At 36.2% G+C, this 27,072-nt stretch overlaps 1 protein-coding gene across 9 annotated transcripts in view; it reads left to right on the plus strand.

Moving 5' to 3' along the window:
- The window catches only part of INPP4B (inositol polyphosphate-4-phosphatase type II B), a 687,800-nt gene that overhangs the window by 75,529 nt on the left and 585,199 nt on the right, over nucleotides 1-27,072 (plus strand). Inside the window, exon 1 of one of the 9 annotated variants that reach the window (XM_074378067.1) lies at nucleotides 15,235-15,251. The exons of the other annotated variants lie outside the window; for them this stretch is intronic. The gene's annotated coding sequence lies outside the window, so the exon portion shown is untranslated. Of the gene's footprint in view, nucleotides 1-15,234; nucleotides 15,252-27,072 lie in introns of those variants that run through there. 9 annotated transcript variants of the gene reach the window in all.

Here is a 27,072-nt window from a genome sequence, read left to right on the forward strand (position 1 = left end):
CAGAGGAGACGTGAAGGTGTGATCACTTGACATTCTTAAAAGAAAAAAACAACAAAACTCCATTTTTTTTTCCCTTTGTGTCTTTTAAATTTCTCTCTCCTGATCCCAAACTTGGCAATTATAAATCTGTTCTTGAGAGAAGCCAAAAATATAAAGGAACAGAGGAATACTTGTCTGTACGCTGCTACCCAGACATGGCTATTATTTTGTCTCAGTCTCTTTTAACAGTATCGCCAGTCATCTGCTGGAACGAGCACACATGGGTTTATTTAAGCATATTTTGTATGTATGACATTTCTGGAAAATAGAAGTAAATTACTGTTTAAATCACTCATTAATTTTTGATACTTTTGTATTTTTATTTTCACTTTCTCTTGATTTTTTTACCCCTTTAGAGCCGTTGTTGCTGGTAATGAGGTTCTTGTCTCAGAATTCAGAGACGAGACACAGAGCTCAAGAAAGTCAAGAGAGGATTTATTAAGGGATGGCTAGTACGCTTCCAAGGGGAGAGCGGGCAGGCTCAGGTGAGCGGCTGGGCTGTTTCTTTGGCAAGTTGGTTACATGGAGTGTAAAATGAATGGGCGGAATATTCATCAAGGACGGAAGAGTTCGGGGTCGTATTCCCTGATTTCCATCCCATCTCCACCTTCCCGAGTGGTGGAGGGATTTTTGTTCTTATTTAGTCTGGACGGGAAGTGTCATGGTGTTGGTGCGTGAAGGGCACTTCTAATCTGCAAGGCTAATTTTATTGTAATGAGGGCACAATGAGCAAAAGGTTACATTCTTTGCTCATATCTATCTGTCTGCCGTCTCTAACACAGTGTTGTTAACCCTGTCTGACACCACAATCAACAAGGGAGTTAAAAGCTCCATTTTTCATATTTCACAGTGAAGTCCTCTGAATAGTGGTGGTGTGGGAAGAAGAATGGGCATTTGATCATAATCTGGGAGTCCAGCATTATCTGAACCACTAAGTAGTTCCATGACCTTGGGTGACTTTATTCCCCGTTTAGGTCTCAATTTCCTAAGATGTAGAATAAGAATAAAGAGTTTACTCTACATGTATAGAATATAGAGAATAAATCTCATGCAGAGGAAAGAGAAAGTGAGTATTCCTACTTTCTTTCAGAGCCATAGAATCCCTTAAGAATCTGTTGAAATCTCTGTATATTGTCCCCAGTGTCCTCTCTCTCCCCACTCCAAATGCATGTGCACAAGTGTAACTTGTGGGGCTGGCGTCACCTGTGGGCCTTCTGAGTTTAAGAACCCATAGACATGACCTCTAAGTTCCATTTCAAATCTAGCTTTACTCTGATTCATTCTGCTTAAGATTTTTCTATAAGAAAAGAGATTATTCTTTTTGCTGACTACCAGACTCACCATGAGTGACTTAATAAAAGTCCAGGTGATTTTTAAATAGACATCAGTGATAAGAGTCAAACATTTATACTTACTTGCATCTCATTCTGTTATTATTCTATGTTTGGAAATCTTTTTAAACCATGGCAGTGGAATATGTAAACGACTGACTGAAGGGCTATGTCCTACAAATAATATTTGTTACACAGCATAAATGAATTTAAAAGTATTAAGAACATGATTGAGTAGATGAAAATGTATTCCCACATGTTTCTATCACTGATCCAAATGTCTAGACTTAGGATATTCATGCAAATAGACTGCTCTGTATTTTTCTATAGAAGGCTATACTGATTCAAAATCTCAATTTTCTTCAGGGAGAAAAATCTCATTAAGTGAGAATCTAATGGGCTGGAAAAAACCAACAGACCAAACTCAATGAAATAATGTGTTTTTTGGGAAAAAAATAGGGCACCTTATTAGCTGGAAATGAATGGTAGCTTTGATTTACATTGTATTTGCCCTGTGTTTTCATGAAATTAGTACCTTTTGCTGACAGTTTCCCACACACTTCTTATGAGTTCAGGTCTTAGCTTATAAAAGAGAGGTAATTATAATCAGTAAAACAATACTCAATTTTAATTCAGCTTACATAAATAAAAGAAAGATGGCATAATATCCTATTGTACTGGTTTAGTTAATGTTTCTCTTCAGAGTGATAGGAGTTATGACAATGTTAGCAATGAAAATCCTGTACACTTTTCTGAATCTAACCAAAACGAATTCTATGTTGTTAATTTTGTTTTGCACCAAACTGGCTCTTAGGTGATTTGTGGTTGATTGGAGGAAGGTGCAGAGATCAACCTATTCCAATCACAGGGATATCACCTTCCATCTGTGATAGAAGTACAGCTCTTCCTCCAAATACCATCGGAGTTATTGGTCCAGTGCGATTTTCTGCATTGTGTTTGGAGAGATTGTTTTCGTTCAGTCCACCACTCAGTGTGGCTTAGGACTCAGGATGTACCTGGGTGACCATGACTCTTGTGTTACAGTTCACAGTATTTAAAATTCAGTCCTTCAGCCCCTCCTTCCTTTATCATCTTGGCTTATAAGCACCTTGCAGATTTCACTAGCCTTGCTTGTCCCTCTGGACCCACTGTTAGTCATTTCAATAGTTCAACATTTCCATTGCCTTGCTGATCTCTAATGTTGAATCACCCCATTATCTGCTTTCTCCACTATCAGGTAACCAGTATCTGCCATGACAATTTTTGGGCTGAGGTCTCTGCAGCATTACACTGACTCCTTTCGGCTATGTCCCCAGTGTGTCTTAATCTCCTATTTATCTCTTAAAGACTTTCTAGAATATTTCAGAGAACCATTGCACCAAATCTTTTTCGCTATTTTCAAATACTTGGCTACTCATTGCCCCCTGCATAGATGACTTACTCTACTTTGAGATCACATACTTCCCCTGTCTTAATGAGTTAGCAGTCCCCTGTGGCCTTTCTAACCAAGTCCAGCTTCCTAGTTGCATATTCACGACCCTCCAAGCTCTGGCCCCAACATCCATGCTCTGGTGTGTGTGTCTGAGGGTCTCCAGTTTCTTAAGTTTCCTGAAGGATTTCTTGTTCTCAGGATAGATCTGATCATCATTGATAGTAGGAGGTGAAAGGGTGGGGATAGAGAGATTGGATACCCTTTGGGTATTGTATAATAGAGAAGCTCTTGGAAATCTAGAGTGTCTCTCAGTAACGTCTCTTGAGGAATAATGGCTCTCTGAATTTTAATATGGTCCTGGGAGAACAGCTGGTTCCTCCTTGTTCTTGTCAAAATAAGATGGTTATGTCACAGGGTGGGATTCCAGTATCATCAGAGCCCCAACTAAGTTACTTTTTGTTGAAAGTAACTATAGTATCAACAGCTTCTTTGATGTCAGCCCAGTATGGTGCTGTACCAGCTATTTTTTGACAGTTGCCTTGAATTTTTCATTACTACATAAAACAAGAAATGACCTTTGAGGGTTTCAGTATCTGTTTGATGTATGTGTTCATTCGTATACTTTTTCAACAATCATTTTAAAAGGGTCAAAAAGTGAACACAACGATTTTAGTCAGGAGAGAGCTTTTGTTGTTGTTTTTGGTTTATTTGTAAGTTTTTGCTTACACAGTACAGATTAAATGTAGTTTATATTTTGGATGTAGATTTTTTATTTTTTACACGTGTAATTTTGTCTGACACATGAAAAAGGGAGATGGAGAATATCTTGAGAATATAAAACTTTTTTGGGGGGAAGAAAAATTTATACTCTTATAAATTAAATAATAAAATTAGCATTTTGTCATAACTTTTTAAATTTGAAATAAAGCGTCTTAAAACTGGATGAGCTCAAAGAATCTTAAATAGTAGATTAGAGCTTTTAGGAAGCTGTCAATGAATATGTTTAATTGTTAATTTCCTACAGAATTTTCTTTTTGTTTCTTTTCTGTAAGAATTGGAATAATTTCATCTGTGTTGACAATTTATATTGCTTTTATGTAGATTTTTTTTCCATTTAAAATTCCTTTTTACTAAGCAAAACTTGTGTTGTTGTATTTAGAAAATGCCATAGCTGTGGAGAGACAGAAGCATTAACAACTGAAACTTAGTTAAAATTGGTTCTGGCATGATTTTTACTCTTGACATACCTACTATGTTGATTTGACATTACAGGTTTCCTATTTCCTCATGATATTCTTTATTTCTCCTTTAGAAAAGAAACAAGTCCAAGTTGAATATATCTATGATTTCAGAGTTCTTCCTTAAGATATGATACTGTATTGTAATTCTCAAGATCAGTTTCCCTTCTCGATCATGTGTCAGTTTCTCTGGAGAAACTTCATCTTCATCAACTGTCCACAAAGGCAGTATCTTGATTCTCTGTCGTGTGTTCTGTTGTTTGTTTTTTGGTGTTACATCTTGTTACTGAGGGTTAAATCCATACAAGGAAGAAATTAATTAATAAATAGTGAAATAGTATTTCTCTTAAATCCATCCTTCTTATTTCATAAGTAAAATGCATTAATGAGCTTATTAGCAAAATTCTGAAAGGCTTTCCGTTAGTGCTGACAAGTGAGTATACTTGGAAAAAGACCTTGAGTATATATACTTATAAACTTAGAACCAATATTCACCCCGTATTCACAGTATTTAGGTTCAAGTAAGGACGTAGTTGCAAGCAGGTAGAAATTTATGCTTAGAGAATTTAAATGAATTCTCCAAGATGACACAACTGGAAGCTAAGATTTCATTCTCATTCTGATATTCTTTCTTCTGGCTTATACAACCTCTTGCAATGTATGTTATCCACCCTCATCCCCTCACCCCCATATAAACTACATTCAACTGCAATGATTGAAGATAACATAGTCATTCTCCTTGTCTCTTAGAACAGTATGCAGCAGTAGATTGGATCTGGGCTAACTAGGCAGGGAAATTCATGGAAAAATTTGGGCTGGCTTGCTGCAAAGTGCTTCTGCAGGATTGCTTTACTACTGGCAATGTACCAGAAGCCAGGTTTAACCAGAGGGGCCTTAGCTTAGGGCAGCTATTTTTAACTCTTGAGTGAACTCATCTCATCGGACTATAGTGGCTCCCAGAGTTACACTGAGAATTTAAATCACGAAGATGGTCTACCTTCCCAAAGTTCTTCTGAACTGTCATGAACCCTGAGCATCTGTGTTTGTGCTGGGGTGTTTGAGGGAATGCAGTTGGACAACTGTTGTGAGTGTGGTCAGGGATTTCTCTGCTTCATTCTAACATCAACCGGAGTGTTTCCAAGAACCCCACAGGCTCTAAAATGCTTCCAGAATGCCAGTGGGGATGCAGAATGAGGGCCAGAGCACCTAACCCAGAAATACAGAGTGCATCAGAATGAACAAATGAAAAAAGTGTGGGCATGTGTACATCTGGCGTATGCTATAGTGAACTCTCTTTGCCTGAGACAGTTAAGGGCATTGACCCCTGAGCCATGGGCTCAAGTTATGTAAGACATTTTTGTTTTAAATTCAATTATGTTAGGGTTTCATGTTGGAAATAGATGATCAGAGTGATCATTTTTGGTTAGCAAGCTGAATCTGGCCAACTTTGATGTCTACACAGTGGGCTTTGTGTCCTGAAAGATTTTGAAATGGTTTATGTTCTGCCATTGGCTAAGACATGTCTTAACTGTCCCTACGTGAGACTGATTCATATTCGAATGGACAAAAGGTCAGAGCTGCCCCAGTGTTTCGTTTTAACATAGCATCCAGAACGCAATTCACTTAATGTAATATCTGACAAAAAGGACTGTGCAATCTGTCATCCTCTGTCAATGTGTGAAAAACAAAAACAACCAGATATCCCACGTGTGTGGTCAGCTTGACAGTGACTTTCAAGTGAATTTTCCTAATATGGAACAGGCTGTAAAAATCACTCACAATGATTACAATGAGATCCACTGTGAACATTTTTTTTTAAAAAAACACAAAATTAATTGAAACTATATGACCTAGTCATCTGAAAAGGATGTTATAAATGCTCAAATGGACCCCTTTCTCCATCTTGACCACATGCCATCGTGATGTTTTGTGTAAAAAGGCTTTCCCAGTAACGATTTAAAATAAAGTACATGATATTATACATTTTCTCTGTTTTCAAAGTGAGAGATTAATTTGCAAAAGTATCAAAAGGGATCCATGCATCAAACTGCAACCAGTTTTCCAACTTGTGGAAGGACCAAGGACTCCTGCAACCATGTCCCTGAGATGAAATGGAGAATGTTGCAGAATACAGTTAAAAATGTGCAAGAAGATGTGTATGCTTTTTAGCTCACAGCAAAAATACTTTTTTATGACAAGTGCTTATTCATGAAAATTATGTTAGTTTCATACTGTGTTCTGGAAAACCCACTGGTGGATATGTCCTGGCTCAGAAAGATCTTGAATCTGCGTGTGTATGTGTGCCTGTGCATGTGCGTGTGCGTGTGCGTGTGTGTGTGTGCGTGTGTGTGCATGTGCACAGGATGGGGAGAGTACAGGTAGATAAGAAAGGACAGGACAGTGTGCTTTGTACTATGGTAGGGGTCGGCACAGAGTGTTAGGTCTAGTGGTCATTTTGGGGAGGGACAGTCAACCCAGCTTTGGGGAGGATGTTCAGGAAAGAATTATTGAAGAGCTTGTCATCTGAAACTTAAAGATTAAGTGCAATTCAGGCAGATGGGAATTAGGAGTGGAGAGTGGTAACTGATAATGTGGTTCTTAGATATGGTGACACCACTGCCGGGACAAAGGTGAAGGAGAGCATGGTTTGTTCAAAAAAACTTATTTTCAGTGGTTTTACACCAAATTTGTCATAAGAACAGTTGGAATAATTATAACCACAAAATTCCCTTTTTTTTTTCAGTTGGCATATATATCGAGCTTCTTTATAACATGACTTCCATTTTTTTGAGTCAGTTGTTGAGAGTATTTTCAGCATAATTCATTGCTTCAAGAGTATCTTGGCTCTTCAGCATAACTGATTTCCTCTCTGGAATTGACTGCGAAGTCTTTTATAAATGTTGACACTAACTTCAAGTATACTGCTGGTCATTCATGTAAATTGCCAATTTGTTTAAAACAATAACCTTTCACAATATATATTTTGCTATGTGTTCTAAGTCCTCTGATTTTACATTCTTTTCTGTGTATCTCTTTTTTGAGATGAAAGACATTTTCTTTGTCTTTTCCATGTGTGACATGGCAGAGAGGCTGTTAAAATGATTTATTGCCGTTTCTTAATATGATGGCCTGAGAGCAGCATTTTCCAGATTTATTTGCTCAGGGAATGTATTCTCAACTCCACGATACTATCTACTTAATTAGAAATGTAGGTTGCTGGATATTTGCAAACTTTGGCAGTTGACTCTTTAGTGACTGCACTGACAAATCTCAGTGAGGTATTTGATCTTGGCTTTAATTATTTAAGATGAAATATCATTAAAAATATGGCAAAAAACAGACCTTCTGGTTTTCATTTTTCCAGAAAAGGAAACAGAGGGCTTCTCCTAAAAATTTTTGCCTCTATTTTCTTTTCTACCCCTTGGGGAGCTGGGTCAAAAGTGCACATGTTCTTTTCTTGTTTCTAGTTAACTAAGTTTGTAGCAGAATTGCTTCATGGTATAATAATAATAATAATAATAATAATAACAATAACAACAACAACAACAACAACAACAACCATATAGAACACGTAGGTTCAGGTTCTGGTAGAAGCTGCTTTTGGGATCCTGGGCAAATCATTTAAATTCTTCGTGGCTTCAGGATTTTTTTTTCATTTATTTAATCAAAAAGTGCTGACTATTTACCATGTGCATAATGGTACATTCAGTTTTGGAGGAAATTAGTGGGGAAATTTTAGAGATTAGTAGGAAAGAATAGACACACAAAAGTTGTTATAATGTAAATTATACACACACACATGCTTAATAAATGCAAAGTAGAAAGTTAATACTGCAAGAGAGCTAGTATAGAATGCAGTGGGGCTTCTAGGGATGGAAAACTTACTTTGAATTGAGGAGGAAGGAGACTTGAGGAGACAGTACTGGAACTGGGCCTTGAATTTGAGTTTATGGATATGGAGAATAGAAGAAGTGGTATTAGAAATGGAGGAGACCTTGTGCTTAAAAGGAAACAGGTAATTCAGTTTAGTTGGGTCATAAGGTGAATTAAGGGTAATGAGGAAACATAAGGTTGAAAATATAGGTTGGCGAAAAATCATAGAAGTTCTTGAACACAAAATAAGGAGTTTAGTATTCATTTTATTGATCTTGAGAAGTCATTGGGAGTTATCGTTAAAAAAAAGGAGAGACTTTGTCAAGACTGTATTTTAAGTCCTCTCTTGCACTAATGATTTAAATGTTTAAGCTAGATAATTTCTCAGAAGCTTGGCTTCTTCATCTGTAACATAAGACTAACTATATGATCTTTCTGAGTGGCCGTAAGAATTGGAGATAATGTGCATGTAGTCGTTGTTTACTACATGTTAGCAACTGTTATCTGTAGAATGAAGGGCATTTAACAGGTGAATTCCAAGTTTGCTTTCTGTGCTGTGTTTCTGTGATCTTTCTGTGACCTATTTGCTCTGAATACCGTAAACTCCCAGAGTCAAAGGTAACCTCAGCAGTGTTCTAGTCCACTTCCTGCTGGGGGCAGATCCCCCTGTGGCAGCCTTTGTACTTGTGTTCCACAATGTCAGTCATCTGACCTCCTGAGGGGACTTGCAGTTACGAGAAAATTGCTATTTTTCAAAGCAGTCCTTTCCACTGTTGACCATTTAATGGCTTGAAAAGTTTTCTTTATGTTGATCTGACACCTGTCATCTTCCAACTTCATGTATTAGTTCTCTAGTCCCCTTTATTTCAAAGCTAGCAAACAGTAGCGTCTCTTCCATGGGTCAAATCTGAAGCATCCAGCATGTCTTTATGGTTTTCTTTCATGGGTTCCTTCTGAGTACTTCCACTTCTACATCAAATATCCTTGGGTCTTTCATCTGCTCATCATATGACATAATTACAAGACTCCTTATCCTCTTGCTTGGCTTTCTTTGTGTGAGTTCCAGCTTTTAAATGTCTCTTTGAAACCGTGGTTCCCAGAGCTATATAAAGTCCCTCTGATGAGACTGACACAGAGATCAGTTCAGGGGATCTTGCTTGATCTAGAGTCTAGACCAGTTCATTGACTCTTGCCTATGGAATTTTACAACATGCACAAAACCAGGCTCAACTCCAAAATGTTCTGATTCACTAGATCTGGAGTTGGGCCCAGATATTTGCATTTTTAAAAGGACATATAATTTTGATATCTAGCTGTGGCTAAAAATCAACCATCTAGACACTATACTCAACGGTGTCTAGAAGGAAGATTGCATGATGTTTATGGTGGCCACAGAGCATTATTTGTGCGTGCTGAGTTTGGGAACAACTAAAACCATGAGGGCTTCCTTTTAGCTCTTTCCTAAATTTGTACAGTGCCTTTTCTAGGACCGAGATCTAAGACTTTACATTTATTCCCATTACATCTCATCTTGGGCATTTCTGGCCATCACTCTGTTCTCCCCATATTGTTTTCAAAACTCACATGCCTTATTCAGATAACCTTTAAGGACTCATTTGTTCTGATGGGTTCTGGTTAGGCATTCCACAATGATAAATACAAAAAAGCTACAGATTCAAGTCTGTCTTTATTTATCACTAGTCTTCTCTGGTGAGGGTTATGTATTGCTCTCACTTTGTCATATTTGACATATTTATTATTTTGGCTAATGCTTTAAATGACTTTTCCATTCTAAGTTATAATAACACATGCCTATAGAGTTGGAAGCTGATGGAGGATAGGTCTTGGAATGCTATAATGTAAGGGCAGAAGCCTCCAGTCTAGCACCGAACTGATGGACATCTTTTAGCCTTTAGGAAGCATCTCATAAAGTGATATTACTATCGCTTAGTTAGGCTGATTTTGGCTGTAAGTATCAGGAACCCTAACTTAAAATGTCTTAAATTATGAGGACATTCATTATCTTACATAGCAAGAGCTCCAGAGGTAGGACAATCCCAAGTTTCGTTAATTCAGCAGTTTTATAATGTCATCAGAATTCTACCTAACTTTCACCTTTGTACTCTGCCATCCTCAGCATTTCCTTTCAGGCTAACTTCCTTCATGGTCCCAAGATGGGTGCTACAGTTTTATAACAATGTGCAGACATGACAATATCCAGGAGCAGAGAGGAGCCCTTTCTTCTTCATCATCTCTTTTCAGAATCCTCTCACCAGATGTCCTCTCCTGTCTCATTGTCCTGCACTATATCACATGTCCCAGCATAAAGCAAACACTGACAAAGGGAACTGGACAAATGGTGATTCACCCCCAGGTCTAGTACTGGGGCTGGATCTAAAAAGGCGGCCACCTCCCTTGAAGCTCATGGAGGGTTTGATACCTGGTGAAAATTGAGATTTAGTAAGCAAGACCTGAACAAAATTGGGATTCTGTGAGCAAGGAAGGAGGTGGATTTAGGAATAGTTTCTGGGTGAGCCAGTACTAAAATCCATTTTACTACCCGAGTTCAACAGCATTGTCTTTCTTCAAAGAGTAGATATGGTTATTGTGTCCCTGAAAATGTTGTCAAAATAGTGAGATTCTGTGAGTGTTGGCTTGTTACTAAAGATCAAGTGACCATTTTATAGGGCAAAGGTAACAGGACAAATCATTCTGCTGACCACATGGTAACATTTAATTTTTCTCTAAAGAAAATTCATTAAAGCCTAATTAAAGGAATATATAATTTGTGCATGACTCCAGATTTATGCTTTATTTGTGATTGTCGGTCCTATGTATAGGTGCTCCATCTTTGCTGAGAAGGGAGGACCTTCAGCTCTCAGAAGCAACTGCTCCTTAATTTTTTATTTTTTCCTTCAGTCTGACAGTCTTATAACAACTCTTTTCAAAGGAGTTAAAATTATAACTTTCACTTGGGAGTTAATGGGAAAAAAAGGACGAATTGAGATCCCTGACAGAGGAAAGAAGAATCTGGGAAAGAAACTATATTATAATCTTCAAAGAGCTGGATAATTAAATGCAAATTAAAATTTTATTTGGAAAAGTTTATAAAAAGTCAAAGTGATATGATTTCTAAGTGATCCTAGTGAAATCTAGAGTCAGGAATCCAAGATGTTGACGTAAATGTGTAGTCTGGGGGGCTCGTGTACTATGAATGACTCAATGCCACTTGGGAAGAAAACCATAGGCGACTGAAAGTCTGTGGCCATTACTTGATTTCAGTGCTAACTTGAAGAAAAGACTCACAGACTTATAAGAACAGATTGAATAGAAACATATGTCATCCACAGAAGAAAATGAAATCGGTAACAGGAACAAGTTTCCATTTACTGTGACCTACGTATGTGTCAAGAGCTGACTTGCATTGTTTCATTTAATCTTTGCAACCTTTTGAGGCAGGTACAATATGAGGCAGGTATAATTATGAAAAATTATGTAATTTTAAATTGTAATGTGCCATACAAATGCAAGATATTTTTAGCCCATGTTTTTCTGCCCCTGTGTTAGTCTATTGTCGAGCAGAATGGCTTTCCTATGTGCTAAGGTGAATGCCAAAAAGCCCATGCGTGGGTCAGAGTTTAGCCATATAAGCACCATTAAGCAATTTCACCTGATACATAGCCTCAGAAACCTCATTATATTGAATATATTCAGCACAGCAGGACTGAATTACATATTGAAATTCACAAGCCATATCACACCTTGAGAACAAATCCTTTCGTGTTCCAGATATACATATATTTTTAAGTTGGCAAATAGTAGATGAACCCCCTAGATCACTTCAATATTCTTGAAGTGTTTAAAAAATTTTTTTTTTTTATTTTGGAGAGAGATGTGTCTTGCTGATTTAACTGCATTTAAAATACTGCCCCAAGAGTTTTTAAGCCTCAATGTGGTATAGCTATGAAAAAAGGTAGAACTGTTGCTAAATGTTGGTGTGGATAAGGGGGAGCTCGATGAAGAAGGAGAGGGAAAAGCAGTTATATAATTTCAGAGTGCACTTGGCTTGTTCACATACAAATGCAGCATTTGGGTTCCAAGCAATTATTTTCTCTACTTGTCAGCACTCAGGGTCACCACTGCTTCAGCCCAAGTAAAGAAGCTCATTAGTAAAAGATGTCCTGGAGAACAGCATGACTCATTTCCTTGAGAAATCGAATGCAAAAGAAACCCCCTAGCTAATAATATTCTGGAGTTATTTTTGAGAAAAGAAGAGATATAGGGAAATTAGGAGAGGTATATAGGGAAATTTCGAATGGAAAATCCACATTCTTCTTCATTCCAGATAAGCTAGTTTGGAAATAAGCACAAATTTCACACATGACGTTAAACCTTACTTGGAATTCTACCATTGTTATTCATATTTTTCAGTTCCTGAAGGTAGAAATCAGTCATCAAGGTAGTGCCTTCTAGGTTTTTCTTTGGAATCAGGAAGCTCTGGACTGGGCAGACTTTTTCAATAACATTACGCATAAAAAGCACCCTAGATTTTTTGTTCAATTTTCACAAACAGAAAATGATACCAATACAGTTCTTAGATATTTACTTTGTCATCAATATACTGACTTAAAGCTCGTCTCTTTTTCCTATGGGAGGAACAATTTATTGAGATATGTTTTATTTCCTCTTTGAGAAGCATATTCTACCATAAGGGAGCTTTCAACAGTAAAATTTATCCTGAAAACAAATTTGTGAAAGATTTGCATTTTTCTGTCTTTGGAAAGATATATACTCCCAAGTGTCCCTAGATCACAGCAAGCCTCAAATATGATCAAAAAGAGACAGGGAGAGAGAAGAATCAATATGTACATTTGTTTTGAGAGGTTCTTTTGGGCTGACCTGGTCTCCGTCTTACTAGCTGGACAGCTGACGTCAAGATGATCATCAGCAAGTTGACCACAAATCGATTTTGCCTTCACTGTAAAGTGCAGAAACCTGTAGCACAAATAGTCCAACAAGCTAGCTACCGAGAAGAGCTGGATTTGCTTAACTATTTGACGACAACAAGAATGACAGAGATTTACTATGTCATCATTGTGTGCACCCCCCCCACCACACAGTTAAAAGCTTAACCTTGAGAAAAGTGAAGATTTGAAATAAAATTTATCACTTTGTTAGAGCAAGAGATAACCAATTAATGTGAGGCCAACTCTGGTTATTGTAAGCAGGGCCTTATAAAACTAGTTCTGTGAGTGTTTTATAACCATTTTACATCTTCATAAAATGTTTATTCTGACTAAAAATTCCTGATTTAGACATTTACAGGTTTGTCCGGATAAAGGCTTGATCACATGTGCTGAGGCTTAGAGCTCTCCTCTGCACAGGGCTGTTTCTACCTGGGCAGGGTATGCCAGGAATTATTTACATTATTCTGCACTAGATCTATAAATCCTAACTCAGTGCCTGGCTCAGACGGGGTACTTAGGAAGCGCTTCCTGGATCACTGAATTCTAGTAACTTTCTGTGAATACATGCTGTTCCTTCCCTCTTTCATAGAAAAGAGGGAAAGTTTGCTTTTCTTCAGAGACTCAAAATGTGCAGGAAAATGTGGCCAATAATGAAGACACACCTGGGCCTCTTTTATTGGGGAATTTATAGACAATTGAGTCTCAGCTGTCTGGTCATCGGTAAATGATGTAAAATAGGACGCTATCTGAAGAATTACAGAGGATCTGTAAGACTCCTGTACCACTCTTGCTGCCTGGCAGCTGCATTCTGTGACTCTTCCAAGGGCAAAAGAAGGGCTCATTAAGTCTAGTATTTCCCCAGCTAGTTGCTTAAAAATCAAGCGATAAAGCCGGAAAAGGACAAAGCCTCCTTCTCCTCCAACAACCAGTAGGGTGTTTCACTTCTGACACATGAAAGACGGACAATTCCAAGCTTCAGGGACAGGGGCTTGGGCAGAAATTTGGGCTGTGATTCTGGAATCTAGACAAGTTACAGCTGGAAAAGATCTATAGATGGGGAATCTGAGGGCATGCCTGGCCTGTGGACTCTCCACACTGGAGATTTAATGCTGATCTTTAGGAGAAGATTACCAGGCGGGCCTCCTCCTGGATCAGAATTTCATTTCCCAGGTCTGCACCCCTCTGACCACAAGGCAACCTGGGCCTCCTCAATCTCGGGTCTCCACATAGAATTTCGTTTTCTTTTTCAGCCACATGTGGTACAATTCACTGATCTTTACCTCACATGGCTGGCTTCCATTCTACAGCTCTGAAAAAATGTCTGTTTCCTTAAGCAGGTCTTATAAGAACCCTCAACTTGGATGTCTATAGGTTTGTGGTGTTTGTGTTTTAGCCTTAGATGTGATGAGGCAGGCCCCTAGATAGGAATAAAATAGAATTCCACATCCTAAAAATGTTAAGTTGTTTAAAATGGAATTTTTTTTTTTGGAAAAGCACTTGTGTCTTAGTCTGTTTGTGCTGCTATAGACTGGGTGGCTTATAAACAACAGAAATTTATTTCTCATCGTTCTGGAGGCTGGAAGTCTGAAATCATGGTGCCCACTTGGTCAGGTTCCGGTGAGGACCCTGGTTGTCAACTGCCGACTTCTCAGGTGTCTTCACGTGGCAGAAGGAGAGTGAGCTAGCTCTCTGGTCCCTTCTTACAAGGGCACTAACCCCATTCACGAGGACTCCACCATCACGACCTAATCACCTCCCAAAGTTCCCACCGCCTAATACCATCACACTGGAGATTAGATTTCAACATTGAAAACTGGAGGGAAACCAATGTTCAGTCTGTAACAGGATATGGTTTGGGGAAATGAAATAAATAGCTCCCTAAGTACATGGAAAAATATTAAAGAAGAAATAGGGAAAATAGAACATACGGCGAGTGAAGCAGCACGTAGGTCAGGAATGAGAAAATTCAAGTTTCTAATCGTCTCTTTTGGATGGTGCACCCAACCCTCCAGGCCTTAGGAACAGTTTTCTATGCAGTTAACTGTTTAGTAATTTTTAAAAATCAGAGTCAGATATGGAATATGTGATGAGACCATAATATCTATCACACTTTTAATTACTGGTCGCTGATTCATATGGTCAAGCTGGCTTCAAGGAGTTCTCTCTCCTCCCAAATCCACGTGCCACAGGCAGAAGCCAGGAGCTTAAAATAGAACCTTACTGGATGGGACAGAATAGAGTCACAGAATCACGGCATTGGAAGTGCCTTCAGGAGGCCTTTGAGGAATGTGAATTTATTAAGTACATCGGGTGTTACTGCTTCATGAAGATGTCCGTCGAACTGGGGTCAAAGAGAGAGAAGGGACAGAAGGTATGTGTTGAGAAGTGGGAAATACATCTTGTTTTCACGTTTAAGCTGAGTTTTTATTGTACTGTGCAGTCCAGATTTCCTGCAGAGATCAGCTAATCAGCATCGTACTCCCTAGCTCTCTCTGTATAGTTGGGGCCATTGTCATGACTGGGCATATTTTTTGACACTGTTAGCTCCTTTTTCTTTAAAAAATTACAACAACAACGACAAAGCTTCTGTTTTTGCCCTGTTGTTTATGCTAGTCCTGTATCTTACTTTTAACACTTGATGAATGAAACTACCCCACGAAGTTCTGATTATATAGCATACACTGGCCTTTTCTTTGTCATATTCCTTTTTGCTGTTTCTCAGTGTCATATTATTTTTACAGTTGTACTCCAGACATGGCATGTGCCTGCAGAGTACCTGGGTCTTTCTGCAGGGGGTGTGCTTCATTCTTTTGCATACTGTATTAATTCCTGACTCTTCTGTTTTCTAAATACTTTTCCTCATTAAGTTCTCTTGTCTGGTATTTTGCGTTTTATCACCCTGTTTCTAGAATCTCCCGTGAGTTTCACATTAAATTATCTAAAGGACAGTAGTGTAGGTCATAACCCTTCACTCCCCAGGAGCTCTCAAAGCATCCCACTCCCTATGAGGATAACATTTAAATTCCTTTTTGTTGCGTCCGCGCTTATCATCTGACCTCGTGGGCTCCTTGTTCACTCGTTCCTCTAAGGACCCAGCAATCTGACCAGACCCATTTCCTAGGGCCCCTCATAGACGGACCCCTCAGCCTTGTCCCATGGTCTGTGCCGCTGTCACTGCCTGCTCTCAGACCCCTTCCCATTGCTTCCCAGTGATCTGAAGCCCACCCAGGCTTTGGCCCGCTCCTCTGACCCCCTCAAGAGCTTCATCCTGCCCTGTCTACCCAGTGTGTAGACACCTGCCTCCCCCAGCTCTGCATCGGCCCTGCAGAGCCACAGCTGTTTGGTAAATATCATAAAATGGTACCGAACAAGATTTTTGTCTTTTTTTCACCCTTTCCCCTACTGAAACATATTCTTTAAAAAAAAAAAAAAATGGGACTCATGCTGCTTTGTCAAGGTCATTCTAAAATGAGCTTTATTTTTCCTGAGTGGTGCCATTGAGTGACTCATTTTCTTCTCTATATACTTCTGTATTTTCCAAATACTCTTTACTAGAAAATAATGCAGTTAGTTTTTGTAGTAATAACAACAAACCCTTAGCTTGTGGCAACAGCCATCTAGAGTAGGCATCATTATTCCTATTCCGCATGTTAGGTAATTTACTTGAAACTAGCCCAAGTCTGTCTGACTCTAAAGCGGATGCTCTTAACCATCATACTCCTTTTAATGATCAGGAAAAAGAGCTTTAATCATTTTAAAAAATATTTTTGAGAGCATTAGTAATTCCTCTTAATTTAATATCAATGACAAGATTATATATTTGCCATTCCTTTATTCAGGGTTCATGAGAGATTATATTTTGACCACACCAGTATATAGATATCTTATCCCACATGTACTTCTCACATGACTAACGTGCCTCCCCTTGAAGATGGGATCTGTTACTACAGCTGGAGTCTGTGAGTAGGGTCTCCAACTAATAGACAATGACAGAAGTGAAGCTCTGGCTTCTGAAGCCGGGTCACAAAAAGTACGTGGCACCTGGTTTTCTCTCTCTCAGTGTAACCCAGTCCCAGTGGATAAACACTAATAATTAAGAGGGAGCAGGTTCATTCTGGGAGTTAGACCAGATATTAAGCAAGAAGTAAATTGTATAATTTTATGTAAAACAAGACATTTATTTTGAGGAAACAAAGGGAAAGCAAACGTTTAAATAGTAGGCATGAGAAAAAGCTGAAGGAAAAAGAGAGATGGGGATCCTCCATAAGACATTTATTTAGGCAGCACACAATTACACTTTGGTTGTAACATCGTTGGCAAATGAGAGTGAGAGTTAATAATGATGGGTTTAAGCGCTAAGAAGACAGATACATTGTTCCAGACACTTGTCATTTTTAAAAACAATACAGTCGACTCTCGGTATCCATGGAGGGATTGGTTCGAGGACTCTCGGGGATACCAAAATCTGGGCATGCTCAAGTCCTTTATGTAAAATGGAGAAGTGCAAACTACACCTGCATGTTCCCCACTCAGACAGATGAGGGCTTCCTTAATTATTCCCCGTTCTTTGGGCAGCTGGGTTGTTTCTGAATACTTCCAATCATAATGGTGTTACACATGTAATTTGTAGCCTGTGAGATGATTTCTTCTTTGTATTTTTCAGTCTGTATACTATTAGTTCATCTGTTTTGTCACTTCTCTGGAGAAATCTGGCCGTTGGTCGCTTACAAATTCCCTAAATATTTTTCAGAATAATTTTTCCACCAGTGTATTGGCATTCTGTTTGTATAGTTTTACATTTATTTTATCACATTTTAGTAAGCAATTTTAACAGGTATTTACTATCTTGTGTCTAATAATTTTCCTTCATCTCTTTAATAGTCATAAGTTTTTAATCTCATTCTCAGATGGGAAGAAAAACTCAGTCTTTTATATTAAAATTGTTTTGAAATTATTTGATCCTTTTGAAATGTTTAGCCATGAAGCTGTGAATTACGGATTTCCAATTCTTTTCCACTCTGTTTTCACTGACAGTGACTAATAATGATTCTTTCATTCATTATGATGTTACTTTAATTTGACATTTATTAGGGTCTTATAATGATTTGACTCCTTTTCTTGGTTATCTTTTCTATTCTACTTATTTTTCTGTGTTAAATACTTTATGGTTTAAGTGATTTTCACTTTGTCATGTAGGTTAGCATTTCATAAGGTAACTGCATCAGGGCTTTAATGCTGTTTTTATATCATTTTATCTTATTCTTCCAAACGAATTGTGTCACCCTTGTGTAATACTATCTCTGTGGGATTGTCTGAGGTATGACATTAAATGCTTGCTTAGGGATTAATGTACATTTTAAGTTAATAATCTTAATCAGGACAGTGCTAATTTCTACATTTATTTCTATCTTCCTGGATTTTCTTGTTATGATTTTTCTGTATGTTTCAATAACTCTTTTGTGTTATGAACAGAATTAACACCTGTAGCCTGAGTACACTGGATTTGTCAATGGAATCATTCTCTTATTGTCTATTTCTAGCTGTGCATCACTCATATGATAATAACTGCCATGTTTGAAGTGTTTAATTTATGTTAACTCTTTACATGTGATTTAATCCTCACAACAATGCTACAGGGTAGGCTCATTATCTCCAAGATACAGATGAAGCCACCAAAGCTCAGAGATTAAGAAAAATACTCAAGGGCACATCAGTGGTCAGCATTGGCTCCTGTGTTCAAGTCCATGTCTGTATGCCTTCAAAGTTAAATTCCTTACGCTGTCTCTCTTAGAAGTACTGTTGATAGTTCTGATATATCTCATATATTACAACTCTTCCCAACTCAATTACAAGGAGAGGATAGTATCTATGTTTTCTATGTGTAAAATTTATGAATTTAAATTTCCCCTGTTTTTTAATGACAAAATCCTTTTTGTGGAATCGATGGCACCTGCTTTCTTGTAACATGTAAAGTTAAAGTGCTGGTGGAGAAGGCTAATTTATCTGTCTCTCTAAAAATGTTTTATTTTGAAATAATTTCAATCTTATAGAAAAGTTGCCCAAAAAAGTAACAAATGTGCATACCACTATGCTCTTTTACTTAGATTCATTTTTAAAACATTTCAATTTTTATTTAGTTTTTAAAACATTTTGGCACATTGCTTTATTATTTATTACATGCATGCACAGTTGTGCATGTGCATGTGTGTGCACACGTGTAATATGTCTTATTTTCTGAGCTATTTGCGAGTGGGTTGCATGCATAGTGCTTCAATGAGTATTTCCTAAGAATAAGAATATTCTGTTGCATGTCTATAGTGTAGTTATCAAATTCAGGAAATTTAGCATTGATATAATACTTTTCTTTAGTCTGAAGTTTTCATTCCAATTCCATTAATGGTCCCAATAATGCTCTTTAAAGCGTATTTTCCCTTTTCTGAAACAAGATCCAGTTCATAATTCTAGGTTTCATTTTCCTGTCTTCTTGTTCTTCACTGCTTTATCATCCTTTTATTATTATTAATTTTTGTAGTACATGCAAAATATTTTAATATGATACCTTCAAGAGATCAGTGTTAAACCACATGATCGAAGTATGCATTTTAAAATGACGGTACACAAATCAGAAAGTGTTTTGGAGTCTTCTTAATTGTTTGGATATCTTTGTGATTGATCTCTAATTTATTTTTATTGTGATTAGAAGAATAGTCTAAAAATAACTTAATATTTAGCCAATTTGGGTAAATATTCCATGTATACTTGAGAAGAATAAGTTTTATCTTTTGTTAAGTACAGGGTTTTATCATTCCTATCATTTATATATTATTAATATATAATATATTTCTATCATTTTCCTTTAGATATTTGGCATGTTTATTAATTTTTGTTTCCTTGTTATATTGAGTACTCAAAAATTCAAAAGAAGTGTTATGTGTTAAAATCTCCCATTATGATAGTGTGATGGTAAATATTTCATTTTGCCCTTGTAATCCTATTAATTTTTATTTTATATAGCAAGGTGAATACGATTTTAGAATTGTTCATTGTTGTATTTTCAGGTGAATTGGATATTTTATCATTGAGTAGAAATCTCTTTATCCTCAATACTGTTTTTTGGCTTCACATGGATTTTGTCTGATATCAGATAGTAATGTGGCTCTACCTCTTTCTTTTACTCTTTTTACTCAGTCTATTTTTATGTAGTGTCTTTCTTAATATATTTGAAATTCCTACTGTTATTATTTTGTGCTTCCTATTTCTCTTTTTTTCTCTTATATTTTTCTCCTCTTTTTATGTCTTCTTTCTTTGTGAGAAAGTTTCTGATTATGAATTCAAGTTCTTTAGTAGAAGGAATGCCAGTTTTCTGTCTCCTTGATTCGGTTTTGGTAAGTTGGATTGTTCAGGGAATATATGCATTTCCTCTAAGTTATTGAATTAATAGGCATAAAGTTGTTCGTAACTTTTCTTTTTTTCTTTAAGGTCTGTAGGATCTCTAGCAATATCCATTATGTCATTAATGATTTTCTTAATTTGTTTCCCCTCTTTTTTTCCTGATTAGTTTGCTAGAAGTTTATCGGTTTTATTAAACTGTTCAAAGAACCAATTTGTGTTTTTAAAATGTTTCTCTGTTTTTAATCTATTTAATGTTTAATTTCTGTTCTGATTTTTAGTATTTCTTTCCTTACTTTAATTTTTTCTTCCTTTTTCAGGGATTTAAGCCAGAAACTTAGATCTTATTTTCTAATAATGGGCATTTATTTGAAGCTATAGATCTCTTTCTAACTACTGTTTTAGTTATGTCCCATAAATTTTGCTATGTTGTATTCTTATTGTCATACAGTTTGAAACATTTTCTAATTTTCCTTACAATTTTTTCCTTGGCCCTTGGGTTATTTAGAAGTGGATTATTTAATTTTTAATTATTTCTTTTTCTATGTGGATAACTAGGTAACTGTTACAGACTTTTAATTTAATCATTATTTGAGAAGCGAACATACCCTGAGATTTTAGTCTTTTTAAATATATTGAGGTATATTTTATGGCTGGCATTGATTGTATCATGGTGACTATTCTGTATGTTCTTGAAAAGAATGTCTGTACTGCAGCTGTCAGATATAGGATTCTATAATTGTCAGTTAGGTGCAGATTATTGGTTGTTAAGGTTATTAAGATTGTTAAGATTAAGGTTGTTAAGATTATCTTTTCTTTGTCTTATATCAACTATTGAGAGAGGAATATTAAAAATCAATAATGATTATGGACTTATTTTTCTTTCTAGTTCTATCAGTATTTGGTTCATGAACTTTGAACTTTTATTATTAAGTGGATAAACAAATTGACCCTTTTATCATTGTGAAACATCCATCTTTATCTATTAGAATATGATTTGTTTTGAAATCTATGTTGTCTCATAGTAGTATAATGATACCAGCTTTCTCATGCTTCCTGTTTGCATTGTAGATCTTTCCCCATCCTTTCACTTTCAACTTATTTATCTTCTTTAAATTTAAATTGAGTTTTTTTGTTGGCAGCATATAGTTGGATCTGGCTTTTAAAATCAGTCTTGCAAAATCTGCTATCTAATTGGAGTGTTTGGTCCAAGGGTTGGCAAACATTTTCTGTTAAGAGCCAGATAATAAACATTTTGGGCTTTGCAAGTCATATGGTCTCAGTCGTAACCACTGAACTCTGCCATTTTAGCAAAAAGCAACCACAGACGATGTGTAAATAGGTAGACAAGGGTATTTTTCAATAAATATTTATAAAATAAATGGGCAAAATTTGGCCTGCAGGTCATGGTTTCTCAATCCCTTGTTTAGTCTATTTGCTTTTCATTCTTTCTCTCTGTTTACATTTCATATAATTATTTATATTGTTGTTTTTAAGTCTATCTTCATATTTTTTCCATTTTTCCCTTACTTTTTTTTTTTTGTTGTTGTTGCTTCTTTCCTGACTACTTTGGACTAACTGAATATTTTTAATACTATTATTTTATGTCCTTTCTTGCTTCTCATTTCATATGCTTTTAAAATGTATGTGGTGTTTGCTCTAGGATTAACGGTATCCCTCCTTAACTTCGAACGATTTAACTCTCCTTGAATTCTGTTAGAATCAGTATTACTCTGTGTATCGCCTGATTCTTCACAATGCCACCTTATTACTTCATATTTGATGTTCTTACTTCCCGGTTCCTACTTCCCCTTTCCAAAATGTTATACTCATTCAACAGAATTCCATTACTTGTCTCTCATCTATTGTGCTGCTTTTTGCATATTCCCTATTTTTTCATATGTCATAAATCCTACCTTGCAATTTTATTATTATTGCTTTTGAAAAAACAACTATCTTTTAAAGAAATATGGAAAGTAATACAGTCTCTTATATAACCCACTATTTATTTTTTCCAGCGTTTGTCTTTCCTTCAAGTATATCTGCTATTTCATGTGGTATGATTTTCCTTCCTTTTTTTTTTTTTTAACATTTCTTGTAGTTTATGTTTGCTGTAAATATTTTTTCACTTTTGTCTATAATAAAATGTCTTTATTTCACCTTATTTTTGAAGTATATTTTTGCTAGATGTTATATTCTTTTTTTTTTTTTTTTTTTTTTTTTTTTTTGGCAGGGGGAGGTAATTAGGTTTATTTATTTATTTGGTTTTCCAACGGAGGTACTGGGGATTGAACCCAGGACCTCGTGCAGCTTAAGCATGTGCTCTACTGCTTAAGCTATACCCAACTCCCTAGACATTACATTCTTAAAGTAAAAAAAAAAAAAAAAAAAATAGCATTTTAAAGATGCTGTTCCATGGTTGTTTGGACTATTTTGTTTAAATGAGAAGTCAACAGTTATCTTTATCCCTTTTCCTGTAGTAATGTGTCTTTTTCTCTGACTGCTTTATCTTTTGTTTTCAGTAATTTGATTGTAATGTGCTTTGGTGTACTTTGATTTTATCTTTTTTGGGGGCTTCCTCAAATTCTTGACTCCATAAGTTATTATTTTCCCATCAAATTGAGCATATTTTAGCCATTATTTCTTTAAATACCTTTAAGTACTATTATTTTTTTCTGTCTGAGACTTCTGTACATGTTTGATTGTTTGATACTGCCCTATAGGCCTCTGGAATTTGGTTAATTTCTTCAAACATTTTATCTCTGTTTTCCTCAGATTGCATAATTTCTATTGATTTCTCTTCAGCTTCACTGACTCTCTTCTACTATCTCCAACTTGCTATTAATCTGATCCAGTAAATTTTAAAGTTTACATATTAATTCTCTTTAGTTCTAGAATTTCTGTTTGGCTTTTTAAATAGCTTTCATTTCTCATCTGAGATTCACTATTTTTTCTCTTATTAAAACTATGTTTTCCTTTAATTCTCTGAACACATTTTTCTTTGGTTCTTTGAATATGTATTTAATAGGTGCTTTAAAGTCATTGTCTGTTATATGCAAGAACTGTGTCATCTCTGAGTTAGTTTATTTTGAGGTATTTCCTTTACTACATGTCGTATTTTACTTTTTCTTTGTACTCCTAGTAATTAATGTATACTGACATTGTAAAAAAGTTACAGTATTAGGAGGTGTTAATGATCTACGTCCACTCTGGTTGGCATGGACTCCAATATCCATTGTCACTGCTCGACCTCTAATATCTCTGTTTCATTCTCAGCGAGTGGCAGTGACTCTCTAAAAAGCCTCATGTTTTCTTGTGCTGCACGTGTATAGCCCAGTCTTTGCCTGAAAACTTACAGGGAATACTACCCAGACATCTGAGACTTCCCTTCCACACAAATGCTTCCTTTCTGACACCTTGTCTTGCGTATTCCATCTACTTCCGCTTCCCAGAACTCTCATTATTGCCTTTTAAAGGCAGCAAGCCATGTACTTTGCTGGGATCCCAGCTTGCTTTACTGAGGTTGGAAAATTACTCCTCAGGAGAGTGTTGGGGAACTGGTGGAGTTTCCCCTTAACTCATAAAGTACAGTTCTGTGCTGTCTGTATAATGCCCAGGAAGATTTACCTTATATATTTTGTCCAATTTTATGGTTGTTTATATTGAGTGGACGAATCCAGGACCAGTTACTTTATTGTTATCAGAAACAGAAGTTTCTTAAGCTTTCTTTCTGATTGAGGTTTCCTAGTCTCCCATTCCCTCTTTGCTGGCTTGAAGTTAATATATTTGATTTCTGTTTTTGAGATACTGACCTTAAAATTTTTGTTTGCGTTCTTAAAATCTAAAGTTAATTCATCTTGAGTTTCTACTCCTCAACAATGCAGGATATAACAACTTAAATTTAATTACCTCTCTTTTTTTGTGAAATAATTAATTCAACCTTATTTTATTATTCACTGAATTAAACATTATTATTAATATTATTTTAAATACAGTCATTGTTGATTAAGTTTACCCACATGCTCACTAATTTTTTTTCTCTAGTCCCTCTTGTGTCTTAGACTTCCCACCTGCAATTATCTTTTTTTCTGCCCTAAATCTTTTCTTTCAGATTTTTTTTTTTTTATTATGGGTCTCTTGGTGTAAGCTCTGCTTTGATATATCTGAATATTTGTTTCACTTCTGCCTGAAAGTACAGTTTGGGAATAGAAATCTTAACTGACAGCTATTCTTTTCAGAGTTAAAATGTATTCTTTAGTATTCTGGCATCCATTGTTTTGAGAATCTGCTGTTTATTATCATTTGCTTATTGGTAAATGTACTTCCGAGTCAAACCCACAATAGGGATTCTTGATTTTTTGTGTTGAAATCAGAAGAAGAAAATTAGGAAAGCAGTATAGGAAAGAAAAAGCAGCTAGTCAAAGATGTGGATTTAGTGAAAGATCATCGATGCCACAGGAAGCTCTGCATCCTGAGGGTACCGCAGAAATGTCCCACCTTGATGCAGAGGACTAGCCTTTGATATCCTTTGATTAGTCATTGTTTGATGATGGGCTGTCCCCAGAAGGAGTATGGTAACTCAGAGACATTTCCAGGAAGCTGAAGACAGCTATCAAGAGAAGGGTAGGTGTGGGTCCACTGGCTGGTAAAGAGGATATGGGCGGGGAACCAAGTGTCCCCTAAAGTATTTTTTATTTATGACTGGTTCAGTACTCTTTGTTTCTGGTATTCCACAGCTTTACTATTGTCTTTAAGGATAAATTTCTTTTTATTTATCCTTCTTGGAAAACATTGTGTTTTCTGGATCTCAAGTTTCAATTCTGAAAAACTTTTTAGCCAGTTAACTTTCTTGGTATTGCCCTTCCAGGTGGCAAAATTTAAGAAAAGTAAACTTCTCCTTTAGTTTTTGGCCCTCGCTACCTCACTTACCTCACCCTAGGTCTGGCCCTGGCCTCTTCTCCATTCTCTCTTATCTTCCCCTCAGAGAATCTGGTCACATGTTAGAACTTTTTATTCTCTCCTTCATCTTATATATGTTTCATCACCTTTTCTTTCTTTGTTGCGTTTTATATATTTGTTCAAGTGTATCTTTCAGTTTATTAACTTGCTCTGATGTTGTACCTGGTTTTCTATTCAATGCATCTATTGAGATTGCAATTTTATTTTTTTTCCAGAAGTTACCTTTGGTCTTTCAAAATTCCAATTTTTTTTTCAGTTGAAGTACAGTTGATTTACAATATTATGTTAGTTTCTGGTACACAGCATAGTGATTCAGTTATATATACATATACATATATATTCCTTTTCATGTTCTTTTTCATCATAAGTTACTACAAGTTATTGAATATACTTTCCTGTGCTGTATAGTAGGATCTTGTTAACTATTCTGTCCAGTTGATTTTTATACCCTATTGTTCCTTTCATATGATTTTAGTTCCTTTTTTATATATTTAGAGATTTTTAGTGTATTTATTTTATGTTGTCTATCTGAGAGTTACAAAATCTGAAGTCTTTGGCAGTCTAATTCTGCTGTTTGATGCTTCTTTGGACCCTCCTTTATGAAGGCCCATTTTCTTGTAGGTTGCATAATTTTGGATTATGAGCTCATTTTTGGCTTTTTAAAAATTCTGGGAATCCTGAGAGGTCTGAAATGAGGTTATATTACTTTGGAGGAGATTTAATTTGCTTTTTAAAGTTAATTTCTCTGCTTGAAGTTTTTCAGGATTTGTAATCAGTGTAATCCAAGCTCCCTAATCATAAGTGAAGACTATGATTTATGCATTTTTAGAAGAGTGATTTTCTTCTTCTCTTCTCCAAGCTAGGGATGTCACAGATAATTTTCCCCTTGTCACTCCCCCTTGGTAGAGGGCATTTAAACTTTTTTTATACCCTTTTGGACTTTTTGATGTTTTTAATTCCAGCTCCCCATCTTTTTCAAACCTTAAGTCTTGTCTGATGTTTCCTGTCAGGATACTGAAATCCAATCTTGAAGATCCTCGTATTAGTAAACACCACTGGGGCACGCATGATTTTTGCACGTGGATGCTACTGTTGTTTCTGCTCTGTCTTCATTTTGGCACTGTAAGGTCATTCTTATTTCCTGTGAGCTCAACAATGCATTTTAAAATGTGTTTGTCATATTGTAGTAAACATTCTACATGTTTTGAAGCAGAGGCTTTTTAAAATTACCAGTGTCTTTGCTACCAGAAGCAGAAATCTCCTAATTGGGCACCATACACTTTTTATTTTTAGCCCCTTTTTTTCTGTAATACTTTGTAATGGAACATGGAGACATTCAACTATAATTTCTTTTTTTTAGATTTTTTTTCTTGCATTTAGATATTGTTCAGGTTTTCTGTTCATGAGTACTTTCAGCATTGTAAAATTTTTTCCTGCTGTGTTAGTTTTGTTGTTTATATCCTCCACCAAAATTGTTGATTCCTAGAGTAGGAGTAGAAAGTAAGAGTTAATTTAGTTAAAATTTTCTTCTAATGCCAGTTAATTTCCAAGCTTTTGGACTAAGTTTTACACTTGTATTAATGCGTTTAGGCACAGAAACCACCTACAAATAAAATATGGCTATCTGACTAGTGAAAATATCTTTTCATACCCTGTGGGGTGGAGTAAATATAAGATGAAACAGAAAGACTGTAGAGGGATGTAAAACTTCCCTCTCCTTGAGCTAAGCCAAGAATGTTATGAAAGTAGGCAAATTGTGCTTCATGTCTCTCCTAAATTGTCATTCTAAAGATTAAGATTATTAAGAATAATAACACATAAAAGTTATCAGAGTAATTGGCTTG

The sequence above is a fragment of the Camelus bactrianus genome, chromosome 2, assembly GCF_048773025.1.
Source record: "Camelus bactrianus isolate YW-2024 breed Bactrian camel chromosome 2, ASM4877302v1, whole genome shotgun sequence".
Lineage (NCBI taxonomy): Eukaryota > Metazoa > Chordata > Mammalia > Artiodactyla > Camelidae > Camelus > Camelus bactrianus.